Below are 16,006 nucleotides of genomic sequence, written 5' to 3'. Positions count from 1 at the left end.
ACACAAGGATGGGTAAAACAGTATTCTCTCAATTTTATTCAACACATTTTATATACACAAAAAATTAAATTATGAATGTTTAGGTAATGCTATCAACAGTTTTAAAATTGAAATGTTTTGATAACCTTTATTTTTATAGTTTTTAAGATTTAATTTTGTAATATTGCTGCAAAAATACATAATATGTTTATGACAAGAAACTATTGTTAAATAACCCATATGCAAATTCTTTCATCTCTCTAACCTAGAGATAGGGAGCTATTTTTATCTATACCTTCAATACAAATTGGGAGAGTGTGTATAAGTCAGTGATGACTTATACAAATAAATCTGAGGCTCAGCAGAAAAGGGCAATGCAGTCAATTAATTAATTAGTGGTGGTTGTTTGCTCACAAGGAGAAAATGGGAGCATGATGCCCCTTATTGCCATTATCTCTGAAACTTTTTTAATTTTTTACTTTAAAAAATGGATCTGTGATCTTATTTATATACTAGAACATATGTTCTATATTTTAAAATTATACTCCAATAATTCTACTCTTCATTTGATTAAAAGGCCAATCACACTTACCCCAGTACCTTCTGATGTCTGATACAGCATTAGCAGAAACTCTATAATATTCAGAGCATTATAAAAATAAATCTGTAAGATGCAGTGTTGTAATTTGTAACCTGGACTAAACCTGGATTTCACACCAGTGCTTCATCAGGAAGTTGGATCTATTTGACAACTATTGATAGTATACATAGCCATGCTAAAGAAAGTGTGGTGTTTCAAAATTTTTACTTTAATAAGATACTATAAAATTGAAGTCATCTGGCATTATAGGAAAAGTTGTAATATATATCAATCAATTTCTTAAATAATTGTGACCTAAAATTTAAGTAATTTTTGGATTTTATTTTTTTAATATTGCTTGTACAAAACTTTTTCCAAATATGTTGTTTATATATGTACAGAATATAAAGCATTCTTCATCAGAATGGAACACATATAGTATTTTATTTTCCATTTAAAAACTTAATTATTGGGGCAAGGTGCTGGGTTTGATCCTCAGCACCACATAAAAATAAATAAAATAAAGGCTTAAAAAATAAAAACTTAATTACTGAGACATTCCATGAATTTATTAAAGATTTCCCTCTTTAGTCTCAACTGCTGCTCCCTTTTCCTTTAGTGTAGTATATGAATCCTCAAGGTTTACTTACCTAGTTCTCAGATGCCAGTGATAATTTTAAAGTGAGAAAGAGAGAAGGTATGAAGGAAGTTGGGCCCATGATTTCTTGAGACTGCATCCTGTGTTGTTTTGCACATAGGAGGGTGTGTTCTTCTATGTTGTGCACAAGCTTGTACAGTTCTCATTGCTGCATAGTGCTTGGGTTCCCAAGTTTGGAATTCTTCCACTGACAATCCAGTCACTGGCCTCCAACATTTCCACTATGCCAAGGTATCGGAGGTAAGAGAGAGTTTCTAACTTGGGACCCAAAGTGAGGCCCAGCTAGCATCCTTCAGAGGCACAGACTTCTCTTTCTTTGTGAGATTCCATTTGGGATTAGAAGTGGCCCTTTCTTCTAGTCAAACAACACTGGAACCCTTTCACCCATCAGTATTTCAAAGAATCAAATCATTAAGAAGCCGCTTTTCCAGGGCAATTGAAAAGTATTCCCCAATATAACCAAGGTCATAGATTGGCATAGACAATAAAAACATGGAACCACCCAAATTTTCCTTCCATTCTTGCTTAGAGATAGTCAACAAAGCCTAAGTTATGTCCCCCAAAGTATCTACCTGAATAATTATTGTCTTTATGATATGGTGTTTTCTTTTTAGCTATAATGCATGATTCTGTGCCTCCTCCCCTAACCCTGAAAGTTTTCATTCATCCTTCAGTGTTCAGTTTAAAGAATTACTGCCTCGGAAGCTTTAGCAAATATTGAAGCAGAATTTCACCATTTAATGGGTTCACAAGCTGCTGCCTTTATAGCTTATGGTACATATGTTTGCCAATCTAAATGATCCATTTGAGCTAAATTGCCACAGCTGCTAGAACACCTCTTCAACCATTTTTGGAGCAAAAATGAAAATCAAAACAGTAAAATTGTATCAAAATAATGGAAGAGTTCTCTCCAAAGGGAAAAAAAAAATTCTTTTTTCTGTCCATGATTACAAAATAATAAAAGTGAAGGAGAGTAGACCAGGATTCCAATGTGAAAGGGTAATTTTTTTTTCAATCTAATTGGAAAAACAAATTTAGAATACTGCTATAGTTTGGATAAGTATCCCCAACCTTGTGTAAACAGGGTTGGTCCACAGGGTGGTGATACTGGGAGGTAGTAGAACCTGTAGAAGGAAGTGGGAGGTCCTTAATTCACTGGGGGTATAAATCTGAAAGGAATTATGGGACTCTGACCTTCTCCCCTTTCTTGTCTTTCCTGACTGTGAGGTGAGCAATTTGCTGCACAACACACTTCCTGCCATGGCCATTTGGCATCCCCATAAGAGGCCCAAAGTAATGAGTCTGCATAATCTTGAACTGAAAATATCAAACCCATGAGCCAAAATAAACCATTTCTTTATAATAATTACCTCATGTGTTTCATAATAGCAGCACAAAATGAACACAAGCACCAACATTATCAAATTATCTTCAAGAATGATACAAAGAACTGAGTACCAAAGAGGAAAATTTCTTAGTGACAACAGCTATGCTTACCATGAAACACTGTCAGCAAAGCTGATATCATTCTTTAGGTATACACTGGGGAAAGACAGCTTTTTTTTTTTTTAATATTAACTCAAAGCACAACAGAGTAGATAATTCCAAAAACAGACTATGATAACTACCTGTTTGGAAAAGATATTACTTATATGATATTCACAAAACTAAATTGGCTGATGTAAAATGAAAATCAAGAAAATTGAATCACCATATAATAAAGGGACAATGCATTTTTAAATCAATCATGAAAAATTGTCCCAATGAAGAACAGACAGCATATAATTTTCCTTTGAGAATTCACAGTAATATTTGCTTAATATGCTGATAGACTTATCAAGCTTCTTGAATAAAAATTGATTTACAGTACAGTGGGGATTTTTCCAGTTGGAATGGGAAGTAGGTTAGATGTAAGAGTGCTTTGAAATGTAGAATGTTCCTAAGCATTATTCCCGAAAGAGCATGGCTTGAAATTAAATTAAGCCCTTAGAATATTAGGCAACATAATTTGATTATAATCCATTTTATAAGTTGAATTCTTATATTTAAAAGGCTTAATTGTGATACATATTTTTTCAAAATATGAAATAGACCTTGTCTAACCTTCAGAAACATAATCTAGGTTTAGTTTTCCACTAAATTATCTCCAATCTAACCCGCTTCCCAGTTTTCTTATTATTTTAAACCAGTACCAGTTACCTTTGGAAATTTCTTCAGTTAAAACCAATTCACTCTCATACTATGTAAATGCAAAAAGCTTTTAAATGCAAAAAGCTTCATTTTTCAATCTCCCACTGGAAATTTAAATCATAGATGGTTTTCTCTTTGATTTGCTAATGGCACGGCAAGACTGGAATCTGGGGCCAAGTCATCTTTAATACGTGCACATAGATATTTCAAACTTATACTTCTGATCTTTCTGGTATCATATAAATATTTTAAAAATATAAATCTTACTCCCCAACTAATATTAAAATTACCTTTTAATAATTATCTTACCATCTTTACTCTCATAAAGAAATAAAATATTTGTTATGGTTTAGATGTGAGGTGTCCTCCAAGAGTTTACTTGAGAGACAATGCAGGAATGTTCAGAGGAGAAATGATTGGGTTGTGAGAGTCTTAACCTAATCGGTGAATTAATCCCCTAATAGGGATTAATGGAGTGGTAACTGAAGTGGTAGGGTGTGGCTGGAGGAGGTGGGAATTGGGGGTTTGACTTTGGGGTACACATTTTGTATCTGGTGAGTAGAGTCTCTCTGCTTTCTGGTCACCATGTGAGCTGCTTCCCTCCACCACACTCTTCTGCCATGATGTCCTACCTCCCCTGGAGCCCTGAGGAATGAAGCTTGCTATATATGAATTAAGATTTCTGAAACTTTGAGCCCCTCAAATAAACATTTCCTCCTATATAATTGTTCTGTAAGTCATAGTAGTGAAAAATTTTACTAAAACAATGTTATAAAATAGTTTAAGGGAAATCACCTGAAATTAGGCACTGAAAATCAAATGAACATATTTTGGTGTATCTGGCAAAACACCCTCTATGTGTAGATATATGCACATATACCCCTTTCCATTAATGGTAATAATTGCACAGGTGAGCACAATTTTTAAAATGATTTTCACCCTTTTCATCTATCTCTGTATATTCCTTTATTTAAAAAAAAATTTACACACTCTTCATTTTTAATGGTAAATATTAAGAATTTTCGTGGTGTCTTTCTGAATTTAATTATTTAAAACTTCAAACATACATTTTTAGATTATTTATTTATTTTTACAGAATTAAGGTCACAAGTTTTTATACTTCAATGTGTTTGGGAGTTTCTCATTTAATAAATATATTAGGAATCCCTCTGAATCAACTAGAATAGTTTTAACTATGTTTTCATGATGGCTAGAAGAAATTTTATGAAAATACAAATTATTCTAAAATTCCACTGTTGATTTTCACTTCTTTCACTACAAAACTGTTTCAAGAATCAACATTTGCAAATATTATTAGGTAATGAATTAGATGATTTTATTGGGTGGAGCAGAGTCTCAGGAATGAGACTGAGTTGAAGGATATATACATTTTAAAAATAGACACTGTCAGAATATTTCCATTAAAAATAAGTATTTCACACCTGGCACACATGCCTATAATCCCAGCAGCTCAGGAGGCTGAGATAGAAGCATTGTTGAGTTCAAAGCCAGCCTCCGGGAGGTGCTAAGCAACTCGGTGAGAACTTGTGTCTCAATAAAATACAAAATAGAGCAGGGAATGTGACTCAGTGGCCAAGTGCTCCTGAGTTCAATTCCCAATATCCCCCACTCCTCAAAATAAGTATTTCACATTCCCCAAACAATGTATATGAATGCTCTTTCTCTCTCCACATTCCCAGTTGCAATGATGGTTTGACTTTTGATAGCAGTGACTTTGATCTTTTTTTTTTTTTTGCATGATGTTACTTAGAAATTCAGTTTCATTTTAATTCCATAGTGTTATGGTTTAAGTATGAGGTGTCCCTTCACAACTCATGTGTGAAACAATGAAAGAAGGCTCAGAGTTAAAATGATGAGATTATCAGAATTTTGACCTGATCAGTGGATTAATCCACTCATGGATTAACTGGGTGATAACTGTAGGCATGTAGGGTATGGCTGAGGAAGTTGCTTGCAGGAGCATGCCTTTGGGGTACATATTGGGTCTCTGGTGAGGGGAGCTCTCTGCCTCCGGCTTGCCAGGTCTTGAGCTGCTTTCCTCTGGCATCCAGTTTACTGCAGTCAGTTTCTGCCTCACCTTGGGTCCAAAGCTAATGAGCCACCTGAGCATAAACTGAATCCTGAAATCACGAACTCAAATTCACTTTTCCTCCTCTAAATTGTTCTTGTTAAGTATTTTGGTCACAGGGAGGAAATGCTAACTAAAACACATAGGAATAAGGAAAAGTCCCAAGAAAAAAATTACTTAAAAATTTCATGATTACCATTGATACACAGGAAAACATCAGTCTTAATATCTCTGGATCTATTTTTGGACTTCATCTTTTTTTCTGTTTTTCTAATTTAGCACTGTTATCATATAGTATGTATTATCTTGGTTTTGATAAATCTGTGGTATCTTAAAAGAAAACAGATTTTCATGACTTATTCTTAATGATAGCATGGACCAAATTTCCTTATAAATTTTAGTTATTGGCTTGTTAATTCTACTAAACCCAGTTTTATTTGATGTTTTATATTTTTATTTTGATATGTTAAGGATTCTTTTTTAAATGTATATAAATGAAATTTATTGAATGTCTTGCTTTTAAGGATTGGTTTGTTCTCATACAAAATGTTTTTATATTGCCTCTCTCCATTGTACTATATGAATCTCCAGAACTTTCTTTTCATAGACCAAGTTGTGTTTAGAGATATTCAGTCATTATACTGTTTCAACTTCTTGTTTGCCATTTCTTTACCTTTCTGAAGTCATTTCTTCAAATTTATCTTTCAATTGAATCATGTTCTCTTTAAGCATGTTTATTCTGATATATGACTTTTTAAATTTCTAGCTGAACTTATTTTTTATTTTCAACTTTTTATAGGACTTTAAAATAATTTCATAACCCCTTTTTATTTGTTTAAATAATTGAACAACTGTATTTATCATCTTCTTTTAATGTATCTGTAGAGGAAATGGCAATTTTGTGGCTTATTTACGTTGCTGCATTTATTTTGTTTGGTTGTGTTCAAATTCTGGCTTATGAAAGTTTTCTTAAGTTCATTGGCAGCTCTGCTCAAATGTTTTTTTAAAGTTCAATGCAGCACACTTTATTTTATTTTTGGTACCAGGGATTGGACCCAGGGATACTCAATACTGAGCCACATTCCCAGCCATTTTTATTTTTTTTTATTTTGAGACAGGGGCTCGCTAGATTGTTTAGGGCCTTGCTAAGTTACTGAGGCTGGTGTTGAACTTGCTGTCTTCTTGCCTCAGCCTCTTGAGCCATTGGGATTACAGGCTTGTACCACTGTGCCCAGCCTAATAATGTACCACTTAAAATTGTTCTGCTTCTTTCAGAAAAAAGTTTTCTAGACTTTTTATGTAGCTCATTGATGATAACACTTTGAAGTTTTCATCATTGAAATCATGATTTTTAACTTCCAAATACATGATTTATGATGAAATTTCAGTTTAAAAAGTTTGATATATTTTGAATTGTTTAGATTGAGATCCATCTTTTCTCATGGTTTGATTTCTGTAGAAGTTTACCATTCAAGATAATCTACTTTTTTTTTTTATCCTGATTGTTAGAGTCTTCAAAGGGCATTTTTAATTCCTTGTCCAGCCCATGTCTCTATATTGCAGAGTGCAGGGTGAGGCTCTTAAAGTCTTCCAAGCAACCTTCTACAAGTTGTGATACATTCAACGGCTTCCAGTTTCTAACATCCTTTACGTGCAATTTCCATTGTGTCTCTTCTCTAAGGAAAAAAGTCTTTCTACTCACTGAATTCTTCTAGATCACAGTTTTTGGATCTTAGGGATGGGCAAAAAAGTCAGCCCACTTATTTGCTTTCACCAAACCTCTTCCAAAATAAGAAAAATTCAATAATTGCATGTTTTACCTCTGTGTACAAGAATCTTGAACAGTAAACTTTCTATACAGATACTTGTTTTCCTATCGATAGTCACTCTTCATTGTGGAAGCACAATATTCACATGGTCCATTCTTTTTCTCTTGGACAGACTGTTAAAACACACACTTTTCAGACCTGGTCTTCTAACACAGGGACCTATATTTCACTCAGAAGAGGAATTTTAGATTAAAAATAATAAAAGTCATTTGACTTATATTTGGACTGCTATCTCCCCAAAACATCTTCTCACTGAAGAATTTTCTAGATTATTTATTAAATTTCCCCTAAAATTAAACTGATATTTTGTAATAAGGATTCCGTTAGTTGCTTTAAAAAAAAAAGTTCTTTGTATAATGTCAAAAGATTTTTCATTATTCATTTACTTCTCAAGATTTTAATTTTGTTGACCACCTGGTTGAAAATAATTCTGCTTATCCAGCTGTTAACTCTAATTACTTTTCTTATTCTTCTCTTCTTTTTTAATTAATCACTGAGTCTGCAGAAAAATAGAATGATTGATCCTTAGGATGTAATCAGCTCTAGTTTTTCTTCTCCCCCAAGCTCATCTTCACCTGTTTGAGCCATCTGTGAGTTCAACTATAGTTGGGTTTATCATTATAGTTATGAGGTGATGTCATATGCAAATGGAATATATTTAGCTGAAGTCGGTAGATTCCTCTTTAAAGTTTATGTAAGAAAATAACTCTATAAATATAAGACGGGCAATGAACTGAACAAATCAATATGCCTAAATTTTAAACTCTCCTCTATAAAGAGGCAGTAGACATGACAGTTAAAAACATTAAACCACATTGTCCAGGTCCAATACAATTTTTTTTTTTACTATTCATTGGCTTTGTAACCTTTAATAAATTATTTAAATTCTATTTGCTTGATTTTCTACCTATAAAGTGAGAATAATATCTTTAACCTATTTAATAGAATTGTCATGATTATTATGTGGGGAAGCTATATGTAAGTATAATTATTCCTAGGGTATTGAATTTGTATTGAATTGAGTCTCTTAAAACGCATTAAAGGAAGTACAGTAACTAAATGTAGGGAGTCAGTATGGAGTAAGATGCATCTGGCTTGGCTTTCTGACACCATAATATGCGAGCAGACCTTGGGCGAGCCAGTCCATTAAATTCTTTGATCTTCAATTATTTCCTCTGTAAAATAAAGTTCAAAGTATCACCCTTCTGGAATTATTTTCAACATTAAAGAAAAATGGAGAGTTAATGCTATTTAATCTAGCACAAAATAGCTTAATAAATTTTATCTCTGATTATTTGTTTCTACTATTATTACTCAGTAAGCAATTAAGGTATCAGTCTTAAGATAGCCTATCTTTAATCATTTCCCATATCAATGAATCAAACAAGACAGGCAAAGGTTGGATTTCCATGATTTCTGGTATGAAGTAAAGACTTTTTTTTTAAAACACTTTATAAATTATTAAATAAAATAGTATCACACCCTTAATGACTTTCCTGTTTGTATTGATGTTTTTCTTGTTTTGGTTCATTTTAAATTTCTAAAACAAAGAAGGAAATAGGAGATAAATGAAGTAGGGGGAAAGGAGAAGAGAGAAGATAAAATAAAAGGAAAAAAATCCTGTGATGTTCATTACACCATTTTTTCCCATAGCAAGGATTTGGAAGCCATTTTAAAAATCCATTCATAGTGAAAAGGAACGGATTACATATATTAGAGTGCATAGTACAATCCCAGCCTACTTACATATTGTGAGAGAATAGTATCAATCCAATAATGAGAATGTCCATTAGTAGCCGGAGCTTGGTTTAGACTAGAGTTCTCTAGAGGGAAAGGAAGAGAGAAGAGAGGACTCTTCTTTCTGACTTCTCACCAGCTGCTGATAGGACTTTCTTCCAGAGAGTTTTCACAGATACTTGGATGATACCTTGACCAGTGGAAGACATCATCATTATAGATGATACTTTGGAAACTACCTTCTTAGACCCTGGACATCAGATGATGCATCTTCAATCTCTATTTTCTTTTATCTAAGAGCTTCTTGCTCCTTTGGTATCTCTACTGGAAACTCAGAAGGACCCCTTCATACTTCTTTTCTATAGTTCATACTTCGGGACCAGTAAAAAAGTTATATATCTCTTGCTCAATGAACTTTAGAGTCCCGAATAGTAACAACAACAGATAGGTACCCATTCCCTGTCCACTTTTCTCTGTCACTTTAGCTCTTTAAGGCATAAGTCTGATACCATTTCTCTGTGTTTTTAAGCCACATGTACTATATTACAAACTCTCTAAGTGGTCACAGATGAGCTTGGCCCATCCTAATCTTGGCATTACTGACATTTTGTCAGAAAAATTCTTTGTTGTTAGGGACTGTCCAGTGTATTGCAGTAGGTAATGGTATCTCCAGTCTCTACCTACGAGATGCCAGGAGCACACTCTCAGTTGTAACAGTAAAAATCTTTGCAAACTTTGCTAAATGTCCTATGAGGACTAAAATTGCCTCCAAGTTAAGAACTATTGGGTTAGAAAGGGGCATGTTGCTGTGCCCCAGGAAGGAAATTCAGCAAGACACAGCAAAATAGCAGTTCTCACTAAATAATTTTTTGTTGTTGTTTTTCTTTAAATCAACTATTGCTCTTCTGCTACTCTCATCATTTTGTTTCTTCCAGCAGAGGGTTTTAAGAATTATGGCATATAATTATCTAATTACTACTGAAAGTCAGATGTGCTTCACAATTATTTAGGTACTGAACTATTAGTGGAAGAAGAAAGAATATAACACTCTATGCTATACACAATATACTTATGTTTACATGACCTTGATAGACTACATTAAAAAATATTTCCTAAAAAAATAACAGAGCCACATTATTGACACAGAAGGGTGCATAAGACATAAACAATCAGAGATTAAACATTAATTATGAGCCACTTTTCATTCATATTTTTAATTGACAAAATTAAAAATATATGTGATGTTTTGCTATATGCATACACTGTAGCATGGCTAACACATTACTTAACATGTGCATTACTCACATACATATCAACTTTTTGTGGTGAGAACACTTAAAATCTATTTTCTTGGTCTGAGGCTCTGACACAGTGGTAGAGCATGTGCCTTTCCTGTGTGAGGCCCTATGTTTGATCCCCTGTGTTTAATAAAAATAAAACATCTACTTTTCTTACAAATTTTTAGTATATATTTGTTTTTATTATTTCTCATTTTTAACTGACTTATAATAACTTTACTTATTTATGGGGTACAACATGATATTTTAATACATTTCTGTGATGTATAATGGTGAGATCAAAGGAATTCATATAACCTATCATTTCAAATATTATTATTTTTGTAGGATGTGAACATTCAAATTCTTATCTACTAGATGCCTATAATCCCAGCCTATAATGTGGCTATAATCCCAGTGGCTCAGGAGGTACTGAGGCAGGAAGATTGTGAGTCCAAAGCCAGTCTCAACAATTTGGCGAGGCACTAAGCAATTCAGTGAGACACTGTCTCTAAATTTAAAGAAAGAAAGAAAAAAAAAAGACATATAATTCCTCTCTACTAGATATTTTGAAATATAAAATTAAATGTCAACGGTAGTCACCCCCTGTGCTATAAACATTCGAAGTAAGTCTTCCTATCTTGTTGCACCACTGTATTCATTAACTATTTTTTCTCTATCCCACCTTCCATCTCCCACCATTCCCAGGCTCTAGTAAACACTATGCTAATATTTACCACTATCATATCAACTTTTTCAACTTCTACATATAAGTGAAAACATGCAGTGTTTGCATTATTTTTACATGAGGTATCAACTCTATTTTTTCTTTCCTTCTTTCTTTTTAATTTGCACCAGGCACTGAACCCAGGGGCACTTAACCACTGATCCACATTTCCAGCCCTTTTTTGTATTTTATTTAGAGACAGAGTCTTGCTGAGTTGTTTGGGGCCTTACTAAATTGCTGAGGCTGGCTTTGAACTCACAGTCCTCCTGCCTCAGTCTCCCAAGATGCTAAGATTACAGCATGTGCCACTGCGCCCAGCCCAGATGTCCACTCTGGATCCAGCCAGAATGCTTAGGGTAGTTGCAGTATTAGTACTACAAAGCATTGTTTCCTGGTTTAGGATTGCCAATTTCTCTGCCAATTTTCTTAAGAAGGCAAGGGATATTTTCCAGGCAATGACTGGAAACTCCAGTAAAAGATCAAGTCAAAAACTTGATGACTATTGGTAAAATAAACATTTCTCCAAGATCTCATGTTCGTCTTAATGTACAATTTTCAATTTCTAGTCTTCAAAACAAAGATAACCTGTATGAATTTCATGACAAATCCCATTCTGTTTCTTTGTATTCTCATCTTTGGCTCTAGAACAACTACTCAATCAAAGGCATTTCTTTAAGTTCTGGATATTTCAACTTCCATTGTCAGCAAAGTTGATTTATAGAGAAGGAATTAAAGATAATGAAGTCATGTTGTAAATGCACAAAAAAATCAATATTTGCCAAATGGGAGAGAAAGAAATCAATAGACAAAGGCATATTATTGTCAAAACTTCTAAAAGTATTTTACCAACTGAGGTGAGTGGACAAAATCTGTAAACATATATCAGCTCCATTGTCCTTTAGTATATTAGACTATGGTACTAGAAAAACAATAATCAAACATAAAACATTGTTAATGCATTCTGAAGAGATTAGGGTAAAGCAAATACAAACTAAAAAGCCCCAAATGTAGTGTTGAAACAATGCTTTGTAAAGATCTAAAACTAGGTTTATTTGTTAGATGTTTCAGGTTAAGGGATGTAATTATTTTATCTTAGTTCTTGATCTCTGAGATAAGCACATTTTTACACAGATATCTGATGTCTTTTTCTTCCATGGAAAGTACTCTGAGTCAAAACATAAGGTGACATAGTCACTTGTAACAGATCTAGACCCTCCATGAAGCTGATATATTTTCAGCAATATGGGGTATCAATTCCATCTTTGGTAGTTTTTTTTTTCTTTTTCTTTCTTTCTTTTCTTTCTTTTTTTTTTTTTTTTAACAAAAATGAGATTTGGGTGAAAAAATATGTGGATAAAGAAGATGACTCTTTCCTGACATTTGTATTACAAATGAACTTTTCTCTACAAGATTTGAAGATTAATATTTACTGAGATAACTTCCCCAATCTACACACAACAAAAGCCCCTGTATCCAATTCCTAATACTAATACTGGTAAGCATTTTACAGCATTTTCTATTTTTCTCAAGTAAATTTTGCAAACATAATTATTTGGAGACTTACAACAGCCCTGTTATACAAGTGAAGAAATATTGACCCTATTTAATTAACTCATTAATTAATTTTAAAATTAATTTTTGGTACATTATAGTTATACATAATAGTGGAATTCATTTCTACATATCAGTGCATGCGCACAGTATTGGTCCTGTTTTTATAAATGAGGAAATGATAATGCAAAAAAACTAACTGGCATAGAGAAATTTACAAAACAAGTTGGAGATTGGAATTCCACTTACTGATTCCCTTAAGACTGCTTCTCCTCCTCTTTCACACATATTCTTTTGGGTAGGAATGCCTATCCTGCTTGCATATGGAACCACAAAAATGATTCCAATAAAACTCACCATTGTACTGATATCTACAGTAATATATCCTTATTGTATTTTCCAAGGTAATATTTATGCATTTTTTCAACACTACATTTGGGACTTTTTAGTTTGTTTTTGCTTTACCCTAATCTCTTTAGAATGCATTAACAATGTTTTATGTTTATTTTTTTTTCTAGTACCATAGTCTAACATACTAAAGGACAATGGAGCTGATATATATTTACAGATTTTGTTCACTCACCTCAGGCATAAGGGAGTAATGTCAATATGATTACAAAATTTCAGAATATGCCATATACCTCTTAAATCTAGTCTTTTGGATCATTAGTAGGATAGAATGCTTGAGTGCCACAGAAATAATGATAGTAAGACCAAATACATGCAACAAATTTACCATATATGTAATATTTTAATATTTTTGCTGTCTCTGGACATTTAATGAACAGTAAGAAATAATGACTAAACATCGTAAAAAAATAACAAGAATCACAGAGTTAAATACTTGACCTTAGATGACAAAATAGGTTTGATATTTATAGTTAGAGAGGTGTAGTTTATGCTACTAAAGACCCTGCTGAATCTTAAAAACAAAAATAGCAGTTCAATTGCTTAGACAAGTTTGAGAATGAAGACCATTTAGTTTTCAGGTTTATATTGAAAAAAAAAACCCTATATAACCAATGCTTTAGTTTTGTAAAGCATTAATCTAGGGTAGCAAGTTCAAGGACTCCTTTAAAAATAGAGACAGAATAATGTGTTATTTTCAAGAGTGAAATCTGAAACAGGCTGCTCAGGTAGACTCCAGAATGAGATCAGATTTGCTCCAAATCCAAAGTGCTCTCTCTCTCTCTTGTCTCCCTAGAAGAGTGAGGATTTTGTGAAGAAACAGCTGAAGTGTGATTGAAAAAATGTTTATATTTGCAGAAAATTTCCATTGACATTTTCCTATCTTTTTATAAACACAAATATGTTATGAATCAATGTCATATGTATGTATGTATATACATTCTATATGTACCTTAAAACACTGTTATGTTATAGTTCATGATCTTCAGTTGTATTATTTAATTTCCTTTAATAGCAAAAAATTCATTGAAAGGGTTTCAATTACTGTCCTAATTCATTAAGGGCATTTTTTTTCACATTTTGCATCAGTGATATTTCCCTTATTCTCACTCTAATGAACTCCCAAATATCTGCAACTTTCCATGATTGTGCTTCAGCAACATGAGCACTATTAATATAGATTTAATTATTATTATCCAAGAAATTCAAAACAGCATGCCATATGGCTTTAGGAGGTTTTCATGTAGACAGGTACATCAATCCTGAAGAAGACAGGGAAATAGTAAACTGGAAGAAAATGGTCCAGGCAGTGGGAAAAGTACCACATTGGATATGTGCTTAATGTGTTCAAGCAACAGCATGGATGTGCCCAGGGCTGGGTGAATGAAGATTATAGCAGAAGAAATAAAATCCACGAGCCCATTTGGTTTGGCTCTGAGTGAGATGGGAAGAGTTTGAAGAAATTTGAGAAGAAAATCTTAACCTCTTTTGTGCTTTAAATAATCATTTTAACAACATTATTGACAAGAAGGTGGGAGAATAGAACAGCAATCACTATCCAAAAAAGAGAGAAAGTCATATTCAGCTGCCCAGGTATAGACTCAGGGCAGGTACAGAGCTAATTAGGTAGTTTTTTTTTTTTCATTTATACTATTATGAAGGAATAGAATACCTGAGCATGCAATTCATGGTTATAATTATAGCCTATTTAAACCAAGGAAGGACAGAAATTAAGGCATGAAATAGGCTAGTGGTAGCAAAAGTTGGTATGATCAATGGATTGTAGATCTTTATTTAGGCAAGGTATTGCTCAATATAAGCGTCTAGAAGGAGTAACCTGAAAGAGCAAGTAATTTATAATTGCCAGTTTCTCATTTAAGAAAATTTAATTTAGCTTCTAAAATTTGGCATTGGCCATTCCATTCTGGGGGTCAGGGTGGGAAAGGCAGACATTTATCCAACCACTTTCAAATTATTCCAGTTTTCTCTCTTTCAACAGGTTTCGCTAACTGACATTTCTGCTACTAGAATAGCTCATTTTAATAAGCACAAATCTTTACCCCATCAAAGTTCCTCCATTTTCCCATCCCCCCGCCCCCCATTATGTATCTGTATCCACTTATCAGACAGACATTTGGCCTTTGGGTTTTGGGGATAGGTTTACTTCTCTTAGCATGATATTCACCAACTCCATCCATTTATCTGCAAATGGTATAATTTAATTTTTTTAATGCTGAGTAATATTCCATTGTGTATATATATCACAGCTTCTTTATCCATTCATCTATTGAGGCCATCTAGGTCGGTTCCACAGTTTAGCTATTGTGAATTAAGTTGCTATAAACACTGATGTGGCTGCATTACTGTAGTATGCTATTTTTTTTTAAATTTTTATTGTTGGTTCTTCAAAACATTACATAGTTCTTGATATATCATATTTCACATTTTGATTCAAGTGGGTTATGAACTCCCATTTTTACCCCGTATACAGATTGCAGAATCACTTCGGTTACACATCCACTGACTTACATATTGCCATACTAGTGTCTGTTGTATTCTGCTGCCTTTCCTATCCTCTACTATCCCCCCTCCCCTTCTCTCCCCTCCCCTCCCCTCTTCTCCCTCTACCCCATCTACTGTAATTCATTTCTCCCCCCGTTTTTTTCCCTTTCCCCTCACTTCCTCTTGTATGTAATTTTGTATAACCCTGAGTGTCTCCTTCCATATCCATGCAATTTCCCTTCTCTCTCCCTTTCCCTCCCACCTCTCATCCCTGTTTAATGTTAATCTTCTTCTCATGCTCTTCGTCCCTACTCTGTTCTTGGTTACTATTCTTATATCAAAGAAGACATTTGGCATTTGTTTTTTAGGGATTGGCTAGCTTCCCTTAGCATAATCTGCTCTAATGCCATCCATTTCCCTGTAAATTCTATGATTTTGTCATTTTTTAATGCAGAGTAATACTCCATTGTGTATAAATG

This window comes from Marmota marmota, unplaced genomic scaffold, assembly GCF_001458135.2.
Source record: "Marmota marmota marmota unplaced genomic scaffold, marMar, whole genome shotgun sequence".
In the NCBI taxonomy this organism is placed as follows: domain Eukaryota; kingdom Metazoa; phylum Chordata; class Mammalia; order Rodentia; family Sciuridae; genus Marmota; species Marmota marmota.
The sequence above is the reverse complement of the archived record's forward strand: the minus strand, read 5'-3'. Positions refer to the sequence as shown.